This window comes from Procambarus clarkii, chromosome 85 (genome assembly GCF_040958095.1).
Source record: "Procambarus clarkii isolate CNS0578487 chromosome 85, FALCON_Pclarkii_2.0, whole genome shotgun sequence".
Classification (NCBI taxonomy): domain Eukaryota; kingdom Metazoa; phylum Arthropoda; class Malacostraca; order Decapoda; family Cambaridae; genus Procambarus; species Procambarus clarkii.
The window spans coordinates 9,393,040-9,412,424 of record NC_091234.1 but is presented as its reverse complement, the minus strand read 5'-3'; the positions used below and the strand labels follow the sequence as shown (position 1 = coordinate 9,412,424).

The 19,385-nt window shown below is 43.2% G+C and overlaps 1 protein-coding gene across 1 annotated transcript in view; it reads left to right on the top strand.

Annotated features, from left to right (window-relative positions):
- Nucleotides 1–2,641: 2,641 nt before the first annotated feature.
- LOC123750004 (uncharacterized) overlaps nt 2,642–19,385 on the top strand; it is a 42,132-nt gene continuing 25,388 nt past the window's right edge. Inside the window, exon 1 of the mRNA XM_069316725.1 lies at nt 2,642–2,771. The gene's annotated coding sequence lies outside the window, so the exon portion shown is untranslated. The remainder of the gene's footprint in view (nt 2,772–19,385) is intronic.

Below are 19,385 nucleotides of genomic sequence, written 5' to 3'. Positions count from 1 at the left end.
CACATGACAGTGGATACTCAGGTTCCTCCCATGAGAAACGCATTCATCCGAGTGGTGATTGTCACAGCTGACCAACCCTCCAACCACCACCCGTATCCACTCTCCCACTTTACATCCGACCAACGTCCGCTCAGTACCCGCCCAGCGTTCACCCAGCGCCCAACCAGCATCCGCCCAGCACCCGCCCAGCGTCCGCCAAGCGTCCGCCCAGAGTCTGCCCACTTAGCGCCCGCCCAGAGTCTGCCCACTCAGCGCCCGCCCAGAGTCTGCCCACTCAGCGCCCGCCCAGAGTCTGCCCACTCAGCTCCCGCCCAGAGTCTGCCCACTCAGCTCCCGCCCAGAGTCTGCCCACTTAGCGCCCGCCCAGAGTCTGCCCACTCAGCGCCCGCCCAGAGTCTGCCCACTTAGCGCCCGCCCAGAGTCTGCCCACTCAGCTCCCGCCCAGAGTCTGCCCACTTAGCGCCCGCCCAGAGTCTGTCCACTCAGCGCCCGCCCAGAGTTTGCCCACTCAGCGCCCGCCCAGAGTCTGCCCACTCAGCGCCCGCCCAGAGTCTGCCCACTCAGCGCCCGCCCAGAGTCTGCCCACTCAGCGCCCGCCCAGAGTCTGCCCACTCAGCGCCCGCCAATGTCGCAGGTCACAGTAGAGAACCAGGGTTCTCAGTTAAAAGTAGCCATCAATCAGCAGCAGAGAAGGCACATGCCAAGTGTGTGGAATCGCAAAAACAACGAGGATATGCGCAAACATTCTTACAACAGAACCCAATGTTCGGGTACGTGGTGTCCTTCAAAAGAGAGTATCAATCAACACCCCACATCAGCATTCAGAGAAAACACCTCCAACAGCTGGATTTCGACATAGCATCTACTAGAAGCCATTAAAGCAACATCGGTTAGAACCTTGCAGCACAACCCCCAAAGCTGCCCGCCCCTAAGAAGTAGCCAAACTATCCAGCCTCTTGAATAAGATAAATGACTCTCCCGGAACCACCCAAGCATTGCGCACCCTCCTCCTGTTTGGTAACACGTGCCTAGCTGCCCTGCAAGGATAGACAAATCGCTATAGCTTTCTCAGTCATTAGGGCTATAAATAGTTTCCCTCGAGAGGACAACCAGGCACCCCTCCCCACCCGTGCCAAAAACACCCACTGCAGGAAAGAAAACAACAGAAACATCAGAAACGAGGCATTCAACATCAGAGCAACAGTCAACAAGAAAATAAAAGAAGGCAACACTGTAGAGACAATGCAAGTCATTACCAGCAAAGACACAGTTGCCACCAGAGATGCCAACACAGCACATGCCCTGAGAGACAAACACCCACCCAGAGCTCCACGTGACGTATGTTTTCCATCAGTCTGTGTCACCCGAGCAGAATCTACTAGATGCTATCGACCACACACGAATCACACACAGATTCATGTGTGGCCGAATCTGTGGATCATAAAGCAACTTTATCCTTCACTCCAGTATCAGCAGGCAGGTTCAAAGGACTAAAACCCAATCACATCAAACAAATGCTCAACCATGCACTGGGAGACATTGCACAGGGTTTTCTGGTAGAAATAATTAGATTCTCCACACATGCCTAGCTGGCAACATACCAGGGACCAGAGTCCATACAGCTTTACTTTTTTGGTGCTACAGTACAGGGGTAGCGATCCTCTGGCAGCATTCTCTAGCGTCCAGCTAGCAGCACTACTCAACAGACACCCCCCCTGCCGCCAGTTGCTCCCTTAAGCCAGTCCTGGAGGCACGTCGATCTCTTTCAACACCATGTAATTAGCAGCTACCACACTGCTTCAGAACGGCGGCAGCTTACGTGGTCGCTTCTCCAGGACCATATCGGGAGACCGTGGAATGCCCAAGATGAACTGCGTCTCCAGTACCGCTGCCCCCAGACGTGCCCCCCAGACGTCACTTCTGTGGACACAAAAACGTCATTAATTATCTTGCCGGTACTGGTGAAACTAGGAAATAGCCCTAATCCACTGGGGAGTTGACATTGTGCTCTGTAGCACACACTAGGTTGCGCTGGTCTTGATTCGTTACCTCACCAGAGGTCAAACACAACAACCCCTCTGGCTGACCAAGGCCGAAATCTTGAACCATTTGCAGGTATTTGACAGCCACCACCAGATGGTATTGTCCATATTACGTCTGAACTCGTGGGGGTTTAGAGAGCCGACTCACAGATGGAGCTGACGTCGCTACTCCCTACTCCGACGATGTTGCCGGGTTCGTAACAGTCACACTCACACTCTCACACACACACACACACACACACACACACACACACACACACACACACACACACACACACACACACACACACTCTCTCTCTCTCTCTCTCTCTCTCTCTCTCTCTCTCTCTCTCTCTCTCTCTCTCTCTCTCTCTCTCTCTCTCTCTCTCTCTCTCTCTCTCTCTCTCTCTCTCTCTCTCTCTCTCTCTCTCTCTCTCTCTCTCTCTCTCTCTCTCTCTCTCTCTCTCTCTCTCTCTCTCTCTCTGTCTTTCAAAAGTGAATTCATGATGATTTATAAGTCCTCACATTTTATGATTATAAAGCTCGAATGAAGAGGAGATATAGTAATTGGGTTTCCCTCGAGTGCCTGGGTATCAGTTGCGTCCTTCACGCAGTACGCGTCAATGATGGAGAGCGAGACCAGCTGAGTCACTGTTGGGTATATAAGTTGGGTAGATAAGCAGCATGTACTGATTTCTCTGGGCAGCTCCCTGGCTCATTCTTGGCCAGACACAGTTACGTAAAGGACCGGTAAGCACGCTACTGCCGTCGTCAGTATCCGCTCTCTCTCACTGTTATAATATTATGAAGAATTATTTCGACCACTGTATGAGTCGGTCTCTGGGTAGGGGCGATGGGTTTCTTTTATTTTACACATTGTTATTCATTCATATAGAAGCGTCGTGGGGTTATGCTCTTGGGCTGCAATCCGTCTCACGTAACCAGTACCTTATATGTAACCTCTAGATAAATCTTTTGGAGCGACGCTGGGAATGAGTGACAACATTCTATAGGCTTCCAGATTCTTGCCTTACTGGTCACATTTATCGCTTTAGCGATAATACTAATAATTTTCTCCTTCTTAGTCCTAATAATTTTCTCCAGACTATATCACGTCATTGTTATTTCTCTGTGTTCTCACAGCAACTCTTCACCTGTCTACCATGTATCTACAGATTAATCACCTGCTGTTTAGTGTAGACACATTCACTCATCTACCTACTAACCTGACCCCTGGAACTACCACACAACAAACATTTCCAGTTTGGCAGCAGGATGATGCTCCTGGAAACTTTCCTTATTAAGACTACTCAATAGCTCGGTCGATAGCGATTGTAGGCTTCACACGTGTGAGGCCTGTAAGCGGTATCGACCGCTTCCACGGTTCGGTTCGAGTCTCCTAGAGCTCAGGTAAATGGAATACCACACAACACCTCACATGTGCCGAATGTCTTAATTAAACAACTATAACAATATACAATATCAACACTTGAAATAAGTACAGACAAATCATGTAGACTAAAGCAAAAATTAAAAACCGCCAGCATGAACTATAAATTAAAATGCAAGGCCTAGTGTACATCATATAGTGTACAATTGAACAGCCGAAAGGTTATTATTTAGCAGAGGCCGCAGCTCCCTGATATACAAGAATTCCCTTATTCTCAAATCCAACTGATCATTCATACAAGTTTCCTGAATTTTAAAATCGGATTCAAGCAGAAAATGATTCAACTCATGACAATGATTTCCAATCACCGAGAATGCTGGTTTGGATATGATTTTTCTCTTTTTACTTATTTCAAGTGCGGATATTGTATATTGTTATAAATGTTTAATTAAGACATACAATACATTTTTGGTGTTTAGTTTTGTCTGATATTTATGTTTTTTTTATAAGGTTTTGGCAAGTATTTTTCAATTGTTTTATATTTTTCTTGTTTTTATATACACTTTTTTGTAAGGGTGTAGTCATTATTATAAGTGTTGTATTAGCGTTGATTATCAATGTGTTAATTATTAAGTTCCACTTCGTTTGATCACTTTACGTAAGTTTAACACTGTGTTTTGTTTTATTAGTTATTTTTTATTATTATTTGATGGAATTAACTTTTATTATCCATGTGATAGTCATAAAGTTTTATTCGGTTTCATCACTTCAAGTATACTTAAGTGTTTTGTTTTATCACAAAACACTTAAGTATCGATTGCTATCTCTGTTCTTCTGATAGGTAATTTTGTTCAGTAAGCGTTCTCTCTTGGCTACTTGTTTTATTGCGACTTCTGTTTTTTTCTTTTAGACCTGACGATGAATACGAGAAGTATTCGAAACGTCATGCATTTTAAAGTAAAGAATCTGAAACAAGATGTTTGGTATTCATTTTGAAATTATGATTCCCGAAGGGAACATCTATCTTAAATCGGAGAAGCCTCGGAGAAGAAAATAAAGAGTACTCAGAGAAGACCTTGTGAATCCTCACTGAACACTGTGATATTTTCTTCTCCTACCACCCCTATTTTTTTTGTGTGTGTATATATATCTTGAGGTTATCTTGAGATGATTTCGGGGCTTTTTAGTGTTCCCGCGGCCCGGTCCTCGGCCAGGCCTCCACCCCCAGGAAACAGCCCGTGACAGCTGACTAACACCCAGGTACCTATTTTACTGCTAGGTAACAGGGGCATAGGGTGAAAGAAACTCTGCCCATTGTTTCTCGTCGGCGCCTGGGATCAAACCCAGGACCACAGGATCACAAGTTCAGCGTGCTGTCCGCTCGGCCGACCGGCTCCCTATCAAACTTTATTTTAAATATATATATTTTATATTTATCTAACTTTATTTTAAAATTTCATTACACAAAAAGGGTTACAACATTGGTTACATGCAGGGTAGGGGGCATGCTTGCAAGCATGCCCTACAGGCTTGTAGAGGCCTGACAGCTGAGTGGACAGCGCTTCAGATTCGTAGTCCTGAGGTTCCGGGTTCGATCCCCGGTGGAGGTGGAAACAAATAGGCAGTTTCTTTCACCTTGATGCCCCTGTTACCTTGCAGTAAATAAGTACCTGGGAGTTAGACAGCTACTACGGGCTGCTTCCTGGGGGTGTATAACAAAAAGGAGGCTTGGTCGAATACCGGGCCGCGGAGATGTTAAGCCCCGAAATCATCTCAAGATAACTCCAAGATTCCACTTCTCAGGAGGGTGCAAAGCTACTTGTCACAAGTTGTAGAGTTCCTCCAGCTTCTCTCTCTCTCTCTCTCTCTCTCTCTTCTCCTACCACCCCTATTTTTTTTGTGTGGGTATATATCTTGAGGTTATCTTGAGATGATTTCGGTCGATAGCGATGGCAGGCTTCACACGTGTGAGGCCTATAAGCGGTATCGGCCGCTTCCACGGTTCGGTTCGAGTCTCCTAGAGCTCAGGTAAATGGAATACCACACAACACCTCACATGTGCCGAATGTCTTAATTAAACAACTATAACAATATACAATATCAACACTTGAAATAAGTACCGACAAATCATGTAGACTAAAGCAAAAATAAAAAACCGCCAGCATGAACTATAAATTAAAATGCAAGGCCTAGTGTACATCATATAGTGTACAATTGAACAGCCGAAAGGTTATTATTTAGCAGAGGCCGCAGCTCCCTGATATACAAGAATTCCCTTATTCTCAAATCCAACTGATCATTCATACAAGTTTCCGGAATTTTAAAATCGGATTCAAGCAGAAAATGATTCAACTCATGACAATGATTTCCAATCACCGAGAATGCTGGTTTGGATATGATTTTTCTCTTTTTACTTATTTCAAGTGCGGATATTGTATATTGTTATAAATGTTTAATTAAGACACAATACATTTTTGGTGTTTAGTTTTGTCTGATATTTATGTTTTTTTTATAAGGTTTTGGCAAGTATTTTTCAATTGTTTTATATTTTTCTTGTTTTTATATACACTTTTTTGTAAGGGTGTAGTCATTATTATAAGTGTTGTATTAACGTTGATTATCAATGTGTTAATTATTAAGTTCCACTTCGTTTGATCACTTTACGTAAGTTTAACACTGTGTTTTGTTTTATTAGTTATTTTTTATTATTATTTGATGGAATTAACTTTTATTATCCATGTGATAGTCATAAAGTTTTATTCGGTTTCATCACTTCAAGTATACTTAAGTGTTTTGTTTTATCACAAAACACTTAAGTATCGATTGCTATCTCTGTTCTTCTGATAGGTAATTTTGTTCAGTAAGCGTTCTCTCTTGGCTACTTGTTTTATTGCGACTTCTGTTTTTTTCTTTTAGACCTGACGATGAATACGAGAAGTATTCGAAACGTCATGCATTTTAAAGTAAAGAATCTGAAACAAGATGTTTGGTATTCATTTTGAAATTATGATTCCCGAAGGGAACATCTATCATAAATCGGAGAAGCCTCGGAGAAGAAAATAAAGAGTACTCAGAGAAGACCTTGTGAATCCTCACTGAACACTGTGATATTTTCTTCTCCTACCACCCCTATTTTTTTTTGTGTGTGTGTATATATCTTGAGGTTATCTTGAGATGATTTCGGGGCTTTTTAGTGTTCCCGCGGCCCGGTCCTCGGCCAGGCCTCCACCCTCAGGAAGCAGCCCGTGACAGTTGACTAACACCCAAGTACCTATTTTACTGCTAGGTAACAGGGGCATAGGGTGAAAGAAACTCTGCCCATTGTTTCTCGTCGGCGCCTGGGATCGAACCCAGGACCACAGGATCACAAGTTCAGCGTGCTGTCCGCTCGGCCGACCGGCTCCCTATCAAACTTTATTTTAAATATATATATTTAATATATATCTAACTTTATTTTAAAATTTCATTACACAAAAAGGGTTACAACATTGGTTACATGCAGGGTAGGGGGCATGCTTGCAAGCATGCCCTACAGGTTTGTAGAGGCCTGACAGCTGAGTGGACAGCGCTTCAGATTCGTAGTCCTGAGGTTCCGGGTTCGATCCCCGGTGGAGGCGTAAACAAATGGGCAGTTTCTTTCACCTTGATGCCCTGTTACCTTGCAGTAACACTCACTCTCTCTCTCTCTCTCTCTCTCTCTCTCTCTCTCTCTCTCTCTCTCTCTCTCTCTCTCTCTCTCTCTCTCTATACATATATATATAACTGAAAACTCACACCCCAGAAGTGACTCGAACCCATAATGCCAGAAGCACTTTGCAACTGGTGCACAGGACCCCTTAACCTCTCGACCATCACGACAGGACAAAAGAGGATGGTAGCCGAGGCTAATTCCCCATCATCCCGCCTGCCCGTTTGTCCGGGTGGCTGAGGAGGTGGGGGTAGCAGGAGGCTTACTTGGTGGGGATGGATGGGGGGGGGGGGAGTGAGAGGTCCGGCACCTCCCGGCTTTTTTTTTTTTGGTGGGGGAGTAAAGAGGATGAAGAGGCATTGATAAAGGGAAGTCTAGAAGTGGGAAATACAGTGAGAGTTATGAAAGCAGGCGGGCTGTCCGCCTTCCTACCACGATGTGTTGGTGTTGGCAGCTATGCTAAGCTTGCTCTCTCTTGTCAGGGAGCTGTGAGTGTTTGAGAGGTTCTTCACATGTGTTTAAGCATATATGGATGTCTATAGATGAATACTGTGTATCATTGTATTGAATTATTGTTAATGACAGGATGGCTATAGGGAAATTGATGGGTCTCTACCACACCGTGATTGTTTGGGATCGATGCGTGTCCGTTGCGCATTGTGTTAATCATATTGCTACTTATCTGCTGAATGGTTTGGGGACCTTGGCTGAGAGCATGCAACATTATATGTTCGTAGATGTCCCTCGTTTTAGCACCGGGGATGTTGTGTTGGAATTTTATTTGCTGAGTTTATATACGCTCTTGGAAGGTTTTGCGGTTACCCGTGTAGGTCGTTTTTGTCAAGAAAAATTCGATCTTGATTGGGATTTCTTCTGAGTCTTGGGACTCTGTATCTGAGTCCGCAGCACTGTCTGTGGGTGTGTGGTAAGCACTGATGCTTACATATCGGCTTGTGGGTTGGGTGTTGGGGTGACAGTACACACTTGGGGGTAGGAGAAAGGGGTGACACTTACACACTGGTATAATTTCGTGGTATATCACTGTACAATATATCCGCCACCAAGATAATATTAATAAAACAAAAGACTAAAACCAATGCGCTAAAACCGAATTAAGTGGAAAAGAAATGGGAGAAAAGGAGGAAACCCCACCTCTGTTTAAAACGCTGACCCAAATATAACAGAAACGCGAATAACCGAACTCAGTTACAGGTTCACTATAGCCCGTGCTACATGGTAATTATTGTTTTAAGTACCTAGATCTCAAACAACAACAACTGCACAATATCATACACTTGTTATCTGGCTCACTGTGAGGTCGACGCATTTAAAACACGATAACTGCTTCCTGAGAGCTGATGTAACTCTTTATCAAGGAAATTCCCATAAGCATTCGTCTGACACAGGCACCCCCCCCCCGTCGTCTGGCACAGGCACCTCCCCTTGTCTGGCACAGGCACCCCCCCTTGTCTGATACAGGGTCACCCCCTTCCTCTATTATAACTGTGGGAGCCCCTCAGAGTCTCGTAGTTGCCCTCACTGCAGAACCGACTTCCCGCCACTCTCGGACCAGGGGTGACGCCTGGGATATTCACACTGCAAACTGTTGAGTCTGGGTCGGTGTGGTCACGATGTCTCTGGGTAATTTTTTATTTTGTTATTTTTGCCTTTTTTCTACTACAAACGTGGCCACACATTTACAATGCTAACCAGCATATACACATTTTAAATATAATATGATATAATTATTTTAGATATTATTATTAGATATTAGAATAATATACTATAATTATTTAAATATAATATAAAATGCATTCTAAATATACAAAAAAAGTTTCAAAAAGTGTTGGCATTCTTTCTAAGATTAGATACTACGTACCTCGCCCTGCCCTGGTGACACTTACTCTTTCATCTATCCTTATCTCAACTATGGTATTTGTGCTTGGGGTTCTACTACCCAAAATCATTTATATCCTCTAATTACTCAACACAAAGCTGCTATAGGACAATATCTAACTCTGGCCCCAGACATCACTCGGTACCCTTACTCAAATCTCTGAATATGTTAGTAGTGAAGTTGAGGACTAGAGCGACGCGCGGCACCGCCAGGTGGCGCTCAGGTTGAGTGCCACCTGGCGGTGCCACGCGTCGCTCCCGTCCTCAAGTTTTTTCCGGGGAATTTCCCGGATGTTATGACAGGTGTTGGAGGAAAGTGGATCGCGTCGCTCCAGTCCTCGTGGTTTTGGGGAGCTTTTCTGTGTGTTCTGGTTAAGAAAGAGTTGGGCTGTTGTAAGAAATGGAAGGACAGGTGTCTGACAGCTGACAGGTGGCGCGCGTCGCTCCCGTCCTCAAGTTTTTTGGGGGGAATTTCCCGGAAGTTATGGCGCGTGTCGGAGGTAATTGGAGCGCGTCGCTCCAGTCCTCGGGGATATGGTAAGTGGTCAGGAAAGATTGGAGTTCTTGTTGTGTGAGAGTAAGAGGAAGGAGTGAAATGAATATGTATATGTGTTTAGCGTAGACTTAATCCTGAGTGAGGTTAATATTAGTTTGATGATCGTGATTAGAGGATGAGAGGGGAACCAGCATATTGGATATGTTGTTTGGGGAGGGGTGAGGGGGGTAGGGAGAGGAGAACCCCATAGCTGAGAGGAAGGCTGGGAGGTCCATTAGCTTCACCCCTACAGGAAGTCACAAGCGTTGAGGGGTGAGAGAGCACTCTCCAGCGGAACTGGGGGCCGTTTGTCTGAAAGGTTTTCGTTGTCTTCAGAGTGGAGATGTTCGTCCCACGACGACTTCCCATACACTGTGGATTCCGGTAAGGAGGCGCGAGGTACATACGACAGACCCACACCTGCCAGCCATCAATCAATCACTCACACCCCTCATCCCCACCCGCTCCCATACCATCAACAATTGTTCCGTGCATTCTCTTTTAGTATGTGTAAGCTATATCGCAACGTGATCAACATGGTGAGAGCAATAACGAGGGAAAAGTAAACACATTATATAAATTTATTCCGCGACGGGGTAAGCGTACTGGTCGCAGGTTGGAGCCCGACTGATCAACTTTCCAACTAGTCCGGGTATTTCTCCCCCGACACCGGAAGTGGTGGGGCGCCCATTATCATTGCGTTTCGCCAGGGTCCGCGATGGCGGGTGCCACGCGTCGCTCTGTCTCTCTCTCTATCTATCTCTGTCTCTCTGTCGGTCTGTCGGTCTGTCACTGTATGTCTGTCTCTGTCTCTGTCTCTGTCTGTCTCTCTCTCTCTCTCTCTGTCCATCTCTGTCTCTCTGTCGGTCTGTCTCTGGCTCTGTCTCTATCTCTCTCTCTCTCTCTCTCTCTCTCTCTCTCTCTCTCTCTCTCTCTCTCTCTCTCTCTCTCTCTCTCTCTCTCTCTCTCTCTCTCTCTCACCCTCTCTAAAGTCCACCACACAGCACTTCACTTAGTAAACTCAGTCAAAGTCAGTAGGTTGGCGTTTACTAAAAGAGAGAAACATTTCACATCGTCACGGAGACGCGGTCTATACCTACAAATTGTTCTTGTTAACTGTGATCACAACATCTGCCGGCCCAAATAAATATCATTGAAATGTATGCATGTTTATCAAGTCATAAGCTGGTCTTCAATCTTATTATTATAACAAATCATAATTTGCTGTTCTCTCTCTCTCTCTGCCTCTCTCTCTCTGCCTCTCTCTCTCTGCCTCTCTCTCTCTGCCTCTCTCTCTCTGCCTCTCTCTCTCTGCCTCTCTCTCTCTGCCTCTCTCTCTCTGCCTCTCTCTCTCTGCCTCTCTCTCTCTGCCTCTCTCTCTCTGCCTCTCACTCTCTGCCTCTCTCTCTCTGCCTCTCTCTCTCTGCCTGTCTCTCTGCCTCTCTGTCTCTCTGCCTCTCTGTCTCTCTGCCTCTCTGCCTCTCTGCCTCTCTGCCTCTCTGTCTCTCTGCCTCTCTGTCTCTCTGCCTCTCTGTCTCTCTGCCTCTCTGCCTCTCTGCCTCTCTGCCTCTCTGTCTCTCTGCCTCTCTGTCTCTCTGTCTCTCTGTCTCTCTGTCTCTCTGTCTCTCTCTGTCTCTCTCTCTCTCTCTCTCTCTCTCTCTCTCTCTCTCTCTCTCTCTATCTCCTGTCTGTCTGTCTGTCTGTCTGTCTGTCTGTCTGTCTGTCTGTCTGTCTGTCTGTCTGTCTGTCTGTCTGTCTGTCTGTCTGTCTGTCTGTCTCTCTCTCTCTCTCTCTCTATCTCTCTGTCTCTCAGTCTCTCTCTCTCTCTCTCTCTCTCTCTCCCCAGATCATTTAGTAGTTGGGGAAAGTAACATCATTTCCTTTCTCCTGCTGCCGCTGTTCACGTATCTTTTTCCATCAAGGCTGTCTCTCTTAAGACCTACGTCATCCAATGTAAACACCAATCGATGAGAATAAGACCGGTGAGTCGATAGTGAAATAGGTCTGGGTTAAGTCTGTTTTTCAGTTCTGGTATCACAGTCAATGTAGCGTAATGGGAAACCAGTCTTTCTACTGCCTACATAAATAGCGTTTGAAAATGTATGCAAGTCTAGACAAACTCCTATAGCCCTTACATTCTAACACAAATAAAATATTAGCACACGATTGCATCGCATTATATCATCATTAAGTAACGTAGATATCAACTTTCTGGCTGTTGTCCGAATATCATTATTGAAATGTGAACTCATTTAGCCAAACACAATATCTCCATTACATCTCTTAGCATATGAATATTATGGTATACCAGTTTTAACCCTCTTTAACACAATGTAACGTAACGTAACGTACCGCAAATCAACTTTCTACAGACCAAATATCGTTTTTAAATGAAAGTATGACATAGTCCATCTTCATTACATCTCTCACCATATAAAATATTGGCGTCTACCCCTTTTAGCCCTCTGTAACACAATGTAACGCAACGTAACGTAACGCAAATCAACTTTTGCAGACCAAAATGCCATTTTGAAACGGAAAGTGTGGGATTAGTCCTTATTCATTACATCTCTCACCATATAAAATATTGACCTCTACCCCTTTTAGCCCTCTGTAACACAATGTAACGCAACGTAACGTAACGCAAATCAACTTTTTGCTGTCCAAAATGTCATTTTGAAACGGAAAGTGAGGGTTAGACCATCTCCATTACATCTCTTACCATATAAATAATTGATGGCTACCCCTTTTAGCCCTCTGTAACACAATGTAACACAACGTAACGTATCGCAAATCGACTTTTTGCAATCCAAAATGTCATTTTTAAATGAAAGTATGACTTAGTCCATCTTCATTACATCTCTAACCATATAAAATATTGGCGTCTACCCCTTTTAACCCTCTAACACAATGTAACGCAACGTAGCATAACGCAAATCAACTTTTTGCAGTCCAAATGTCATTTTGAAACGGAAAGTGAGGGTTAGATCATCTCCATTACTTCTCTTACCATATAAATAATTGATGGCTACCCCTTTTAGCCCTCTGTACCACAACGTAACGTATCGCAAATCGACTTTTTGCAATCCAAAATGACATTTTTAAATGAAAGTATGACTTAGTCCATCTTCATTACATCTCTAACCATATAAAATATTGGCGTCTACCCCTTTTAGCCCTCTGTAACACAATGTAACGCAACGTAGCATAACGCAATCAACTTTTTGCAGTCCAAAAGGTCATTTTGAAACGGAAAGTGAGGGTTAGCCCATCTCCATTACATCTCTACCATATAATTAATTGGTGACTACCCCTTTTAGCCCTCTGTAACACAATGTAACTCACCGTAACGTATCGCAAATCAACTTTTTGCAGTCCAAAATGTCATTTTTAAATGAAAGTATGACTTAGCACATCTCTTACCATATACTATTGACCTCTACCAGTTTTAGCCCTCTAACACAATGTAACGTAACGCAAATCAACTTTTACAGCCCAAAATGTCATTTTTAAATAAAGTAGGACTTAGTCCATCTCCATTACATCTCCTTCCATAAGAATATTACAGTCTACAAGTTTTAGCCCTCTGTAACACAATGTAACGTAACGGGGAAAATCATCTTTGTCGGATGAGCAAATAACATTATTGAAAATGACATCCGTGTTTAGCCATTACATCCAAAACACAAGAAAAATATTACCGTTTTTCTTGAGAAACTTATATGTGGAGATCATATCTCCAGAGTCCACACAATAAGCCACACATCACACATCTTCTGTTTTCAAATCGCAGCTCGCATCTAATTTAATGTTATTTTTTTTTTTTGCAGAAACTATGTTTTTGAGATTAAGCTCAATGTCGGCAATTACTATTCGTATCATCAAACTCCTTTCAGTCAACAAAATTCACATTTCATATCGCGTGTGTAGATTAGAGAGAGAAGGCAAACATAGCGTGCAGCTAGTCAAAACTTATCATAACAGATATGATTTCACAGAGTTTTTCAACCTTTGCCAGTTTTTTTTTCATTGTTATCTCTTCACTCGTGCTAAGTGAGTCAGACAAAAATGTGACATTTCATTTCATTATTAACCATGCAATATGCTATTAGCTAGGTAGTCAAAACATATAACAAGCGTTATTTCACAGGAATTTTTTCTAGCAAATATGCTTCCTTTAAGCAGTTCAACACATCAAACACCAGCAGTCTGCGAAATTCCCTTTAGTCAATAATCATCCTTTACAGTATTTCTTGACTAGAATAGCACTCCAAAACATAAGTGATCATTTTTATTCTCACTGTCGCACTATAGTCAATAATTTGTTTCGCAGAGTGACAAGTTATGCATAGTGACGAGATTTCATGGTGTGCATAGTTTAAGAGAGTTCACACTGTATTAATTACGGTCATGGATATCTTATGTTATGTTTATGAAGACCATCTCTTCTTATTTTTTTATCATTTTCACGCCCCACAGCTTTACAGTCTTCTCATATTCTTTTTCAAATAAAGTATGTTTACTGTTTTCCAGTAGATCGGTCTCACATTACATATATTAATCAATTTTCAAATTCAGTTCAGTTTCTTTTCAATATCGCAGCTTTGTTGCCCCCACAGCCCGTATCTAGTTCAAGACCTCTTATTATCAATGTCATTAATACGGTTATCATCAACCACGTATTGGATGTCTCTGTCATTCAGTCATCAACGTAGTATGTGTTTAATGAACGTGAGAATCACTTCATGTGCACTCATTTTAGTTTAGTTTAAAGTTTTACATCTTGAATTAATACCGCTATTGGTTAGCTCAGACATTCAGTTAACATCTCAGTAAGTGAAAATCTTTTCATGTGAGCTCATTTTTAGTTTAGGATAAGGTTTTTCCATCGTGAAATGCTATTATCAGTAACCAGGTATTGGATGACACTACCATTCAGTTTACATCTCAGTAACTGTTTACTGAACATTGTTATCCATCCATGCAACCTCATTTTTAGTTTTAAGTTTCTACATCGTAAAAATAAAATATTACTATCACCAGCCGTGTATCGGATAGCTCAACCATTCAGTTAACATCTCAGTAAGTGAAAATCTTTTCATGTGAGCTCATTTTTAGTTTAGGATAAGGTTTTCCATCGTGAAATGCTATTATCAGTAGCCAGGTATTGGGTGGGTGGACCATCCAGTTTACATCTCAGTAACAGTTTACTGAACATAGATATCCCTCCATGGGACCTCATTTTTAGTTTAAGTTTCTCCATCGTAAATAAAAATAAAATATTACTATCACAATCCTTGTATTGGCCTGCTCCGGAATTCAGTTTACATCTCAGTAAGTGTTTACTGAATGCAAAATCGCTACATGTGTGGTCATTTAGTTTAAAGTTTCTCAATCTTTAAATATTACTATCATCATCAACCATGCATTGCCTGGCTAGTCTTTCAGTTTACATCTCAGTGAGTGTTAACTGAATGTGGAAATTATCACGTGTTAGCATTTAGTTTAGTTTCAAGTTTCAATTAAATACTAACATCATCCCCGTATTGGGCTGTCGGCATTCAGTTACCCACTCGGAGAGTGTTTACTGAACGTCGAAATCATTTCCTGTAGACACATTTTTTACTTGAACCCGTCTCCACTCCAAACCAGTCAGGACCGGCGGTCCTGACTCGGACCGGAGGTCCGGTTTGGACCTCCGGTCCGTTTACGGACCCGTTTACGTTTACGTTACATTGTGTTATAGAGGGTTAAAACTGGTATACCATAATATTCATATGCTAAGAGATGTAATGGAGATATTGTGTTTGGCTAAATGAGTTCACATTTCAATAATGATATTCGGACAACAGCCAGAAAGTTGATCTCTACGTTACTTAATGATGATATAATGCGATGCAATCGTGTGCTAATATTTTATTTGTGTTAGAATGTAAGGGCTATAGGAGTTTGTCTAGACTTGCATACATTTTCAAACGCTATTTATGTAGGCAGTAGAAAGACTGGTTTCCCATTACGCTACATTGACTGCGATACAAGAACTGAAAAACAGACTTAACCCAGACCTATTTCACTATCGACTCACCGGTCTTATTCTCATCGATTGGTGTTTACATTGGATGAAGTAGGTCTTAAGAGAGACAGCCTTGATGGAGAAAGATACGTGAACAGCGGCAGCAGGAGAAAGGAAATGATGTTACTTTCCCCAACTACTAAATGATCTGGAGAGAGAGAGAGAGAGAGAGAGACTGAGAGACAGAGAGATAGAGAGAGAGAGAGAGACAGACAGACAGACAGACAGACAGACAGACAGACAGACAGACAGACAGACAGGAGATAGAGAGAGAGAGAGAGAGAGAGAGAGAGAGAGAGAGAGAGAGAGAGAGAGAGAGAGAGAGAGAGAGAGAGAGAGAGAGAGAGAGAGAGAGACAGACAGAGAGACAGAGAGACAGAGAGACAGAGAGGCAGAGAGACAGAGAGGCAGAGAGGCAGAGAGGCAGAGAGGCAGAGAGACAGAGAGGCAGAGAGACAGAGGCAGAGAGACAGAGAGGCAGAGAGGCAGAGAGGCAGAGAGGCAGAGAGACAGAGAGGCAGAGAGACAGAGAGGCAGAGAGACAGGCAGAGAGAGAGAGGCAGAGAGAGAGAGGCAGAGAGAGAGAGGCAGAGAGAGAGAGGCAGAGAGAGAGAGGCAGAGAGAGAGAGGCAGAGAGAGAGAGGCAGAGAGAGAGAGGCAGAGAGAGAGAGGCAGAGAGAGAGAGGCAGAGAGAGAGAGGCAGAGAGAGAGAGGCAGAGAGAGAGAGGCAGAGAGAGAGAGGCAGAGAGAGAGAGGCAGAGAGAGAGAGAGAACAGCAAATTATGATTTGTTATAATAATAAGATTGAAGACCAGCTTATGACTTGATAAACATGCATACATTTCAATGATATTTATTTGGGCCGGCAGATGTTGTGATCACAGTTAACAAGAACAATTTGTAGGTATAGACCGCGTCTCCGTGACGATGTGAAATGTTTCTCTCTTTTAGTAAACGCCAACCTACTGACTTTGACTGAGTTTACTAAGTGAAGTGCTGTGTGGTGGACTTTAGAGAGGGTGAGAGAGAGAGAGAGAGAGAGAGAGAGAGAGAGAGAGAGAGAGAGAGAGAGAGAGAGAGAGAGAGAGAGATAGAGACAGAGCCAGAGACAGACCGACAGAGAGACAGAGATGGACAGAGAGAGAGAGAGAGACAGACAGAGACAGAGACAGAGACAGACATACAGTGACAGACCGACAGAGAGACAGAGATAGATAGAGAGAGAGACAGAGCGACGCGTGGCACCCGCCATCGCGGACCCTGGCGAAACGCAATGATAATGGGCGCCCCACCACTTCCGGTGTCGGGGGAGAAATACCCGGACTAGTTGGAAAGTTGATCAGTCGGGCTCCAACCTGCGACCAGTACGCTTACCCCGTCGCGGAATAAATTTATATAATGTGTTTACTTTTCCCTCGTTATTGCTCTCACCATGTTGATCACGTTGCGATATAGCTTACACATACTAAAAGAGAATGCACGGAACAATTGTTGATGGTATGGGAGCGGGTGGGGATGAGGGGTGTGAGTGATTGATTGATGGCTGGCAGGTGTGGGTCTGTCGTATGTACCTCGCGCCTCCTTACCGGAATCCACAGTGTATGGGAAGTCGTCGTGGGACGAACATCTCCACTCTGAAGACAACGAAAACCTTTCAGACAAACGGCCCCCAGTTCCGCTGGAGAGTGCTCTCTCACCCCTCAACGCTTGTGACTTCCTGTAGGGGTGAAGCTAATGGACCTCCCAGCCTTCCTCTCAGCTATGGGGTTCTCCTCTCCCTACCCCCCTCACCCCTCCCCAAACAACATATCCAATATGCTGGTTCCCCTCTCATCCTCTAATCACGATCATCAAACTAATATTAACCTCACTCAGGATTAAGTCTACGCTAAACACATATACATATTCATTTCACTCCTTCCTCTTACTCTCACACAACAAGAACTCCAATCTTTCCTGACCACTTACCATATCCCCGAGGACTGGAGCGACGCGCTCCAATTACCTCCGACACGCGCCATAACTTCCGGGAAATTCCCCCCAAAAAACTTGAGGACGGGAGCGACGCGCGCCACCTGTCAGCTGTCAGACACCTGTCCTTCCATTTCTTACAACAGCCCAACTCTTTCTTAACCAGAACACACAGAAAAGCTCCCCAAAACCACGAGGACTGGAGCGACGCGATCCACTTTCCTCCAACACCTGTCATAACATCCGGGAAATTCCCCGGAAAAAACTTGAGGACGGGAGCGACGCGTGGCACCGCCAGGTGGCACTCAACCTGAGCGCCACCTGGCGGTGCCGCGCGTCGCTCTAGTCCTCAACTTCACTACTTATGTTAGATATTAAGTCACTGCACATCCTCTCATGTGTATTATATATATAAAAAACGCTGAATTGTAATGTCAATCTTGACCTTAAAAGCGTCCTAGATGGTTGTAACAGATCCCATGAGCACCACACCAGAAACACATACCTATTTGATATTCCAAGAGTACGACTTAATCAAATTAGAAATGCTTTACAAATCAAGGGACCCAGAATGTGGAATGACCTTCCCAATCATGTTAAAGACTGTACCTCTCCCAACCAGTTTATGATAAAAACTAAGTATTACCTAATTTACTCCATGTAACCTACCTCACCCCGAAATGTCAACCCATGTCTACTATTTTAAACAATGCTGTTTGTTGTCCAAATTGTATTTTTGATATTTTTTCTGCCATGTTCCCCCCCCCCCTTTTTTATCTTATTTTTTTTTATTTTCTCAACACAATTTATACTTTAATCTCAATTAGTATTATATTTTTTTTTATCTTTATTTGTATTTGTTCTCAACACATTTTATTGTTTATGCTCAATTAGTATTAAGTTCTAGATATTAATGTTCTTCCTGCCCGAAACGCATTGCGTAATAGTGGCTTTAGGCATTGTATGTACTAGCTCTATCTATAAAACCATTAACTTTTGTATCTCACCCTGTATGTATGTACTTTACATGAATAAATATTTGTATTAGGATTTGTTTGTATTTATATTTCCTTCTGTTCTTTATGGACAGGGTGAGATCTGTTAAACATATATTTCAGGAATTTATTGAACAATCAACCACATAAGGTGATTGTAGTTCTTTTATAATGGTAATATAACCTATAAACATAAATACACAGATTTACGTCTGTCCTATATATAAACAGTGTTTGAGGTGTCTTTTTACATAGCGTCATTAATGTGCGTTTACAAAGTGGAAATGCAATTCTGACCAGTTTCCACATACCCTGTATACAAATACACACACATATACATATATACACATATACCTACACATATCCACATGTATATTGTGACGGGAAAGTGTTGGAGTGTTGATGTTCGGCAGTCCTCCAGTGGCAGGTGTCAAAGCCTGGTCACACTTTAAACAAAAATATAGACAGCTTGTCTGTTGTCTGTGATAAGTTAGAGGGAGGAACACGTAAAACACAAAATATGAACAATGAAACTTAAATATATTTACTTTAAACATAAATGAAAATAAAGACAAATCTCGGGAAGTTAAATTACAGTTAAATAATAAAGAAATGCAAAGACAATGTGAAATACAAAATTTACAATGGTGCTGAGAATATCGGCTATGGCTGAAACCTCCCTTCGTATACGAGCTAATGACCGAGTATGCCAGAGAGAGATGTCATCGGTAAGAGCACAAGGAATATTCTGAAGTGGATTGCGGGTCAGACTCAGTCGTCGATTCGTGTAGAGGGCGCTGAGGTGCTGTGTGCAGG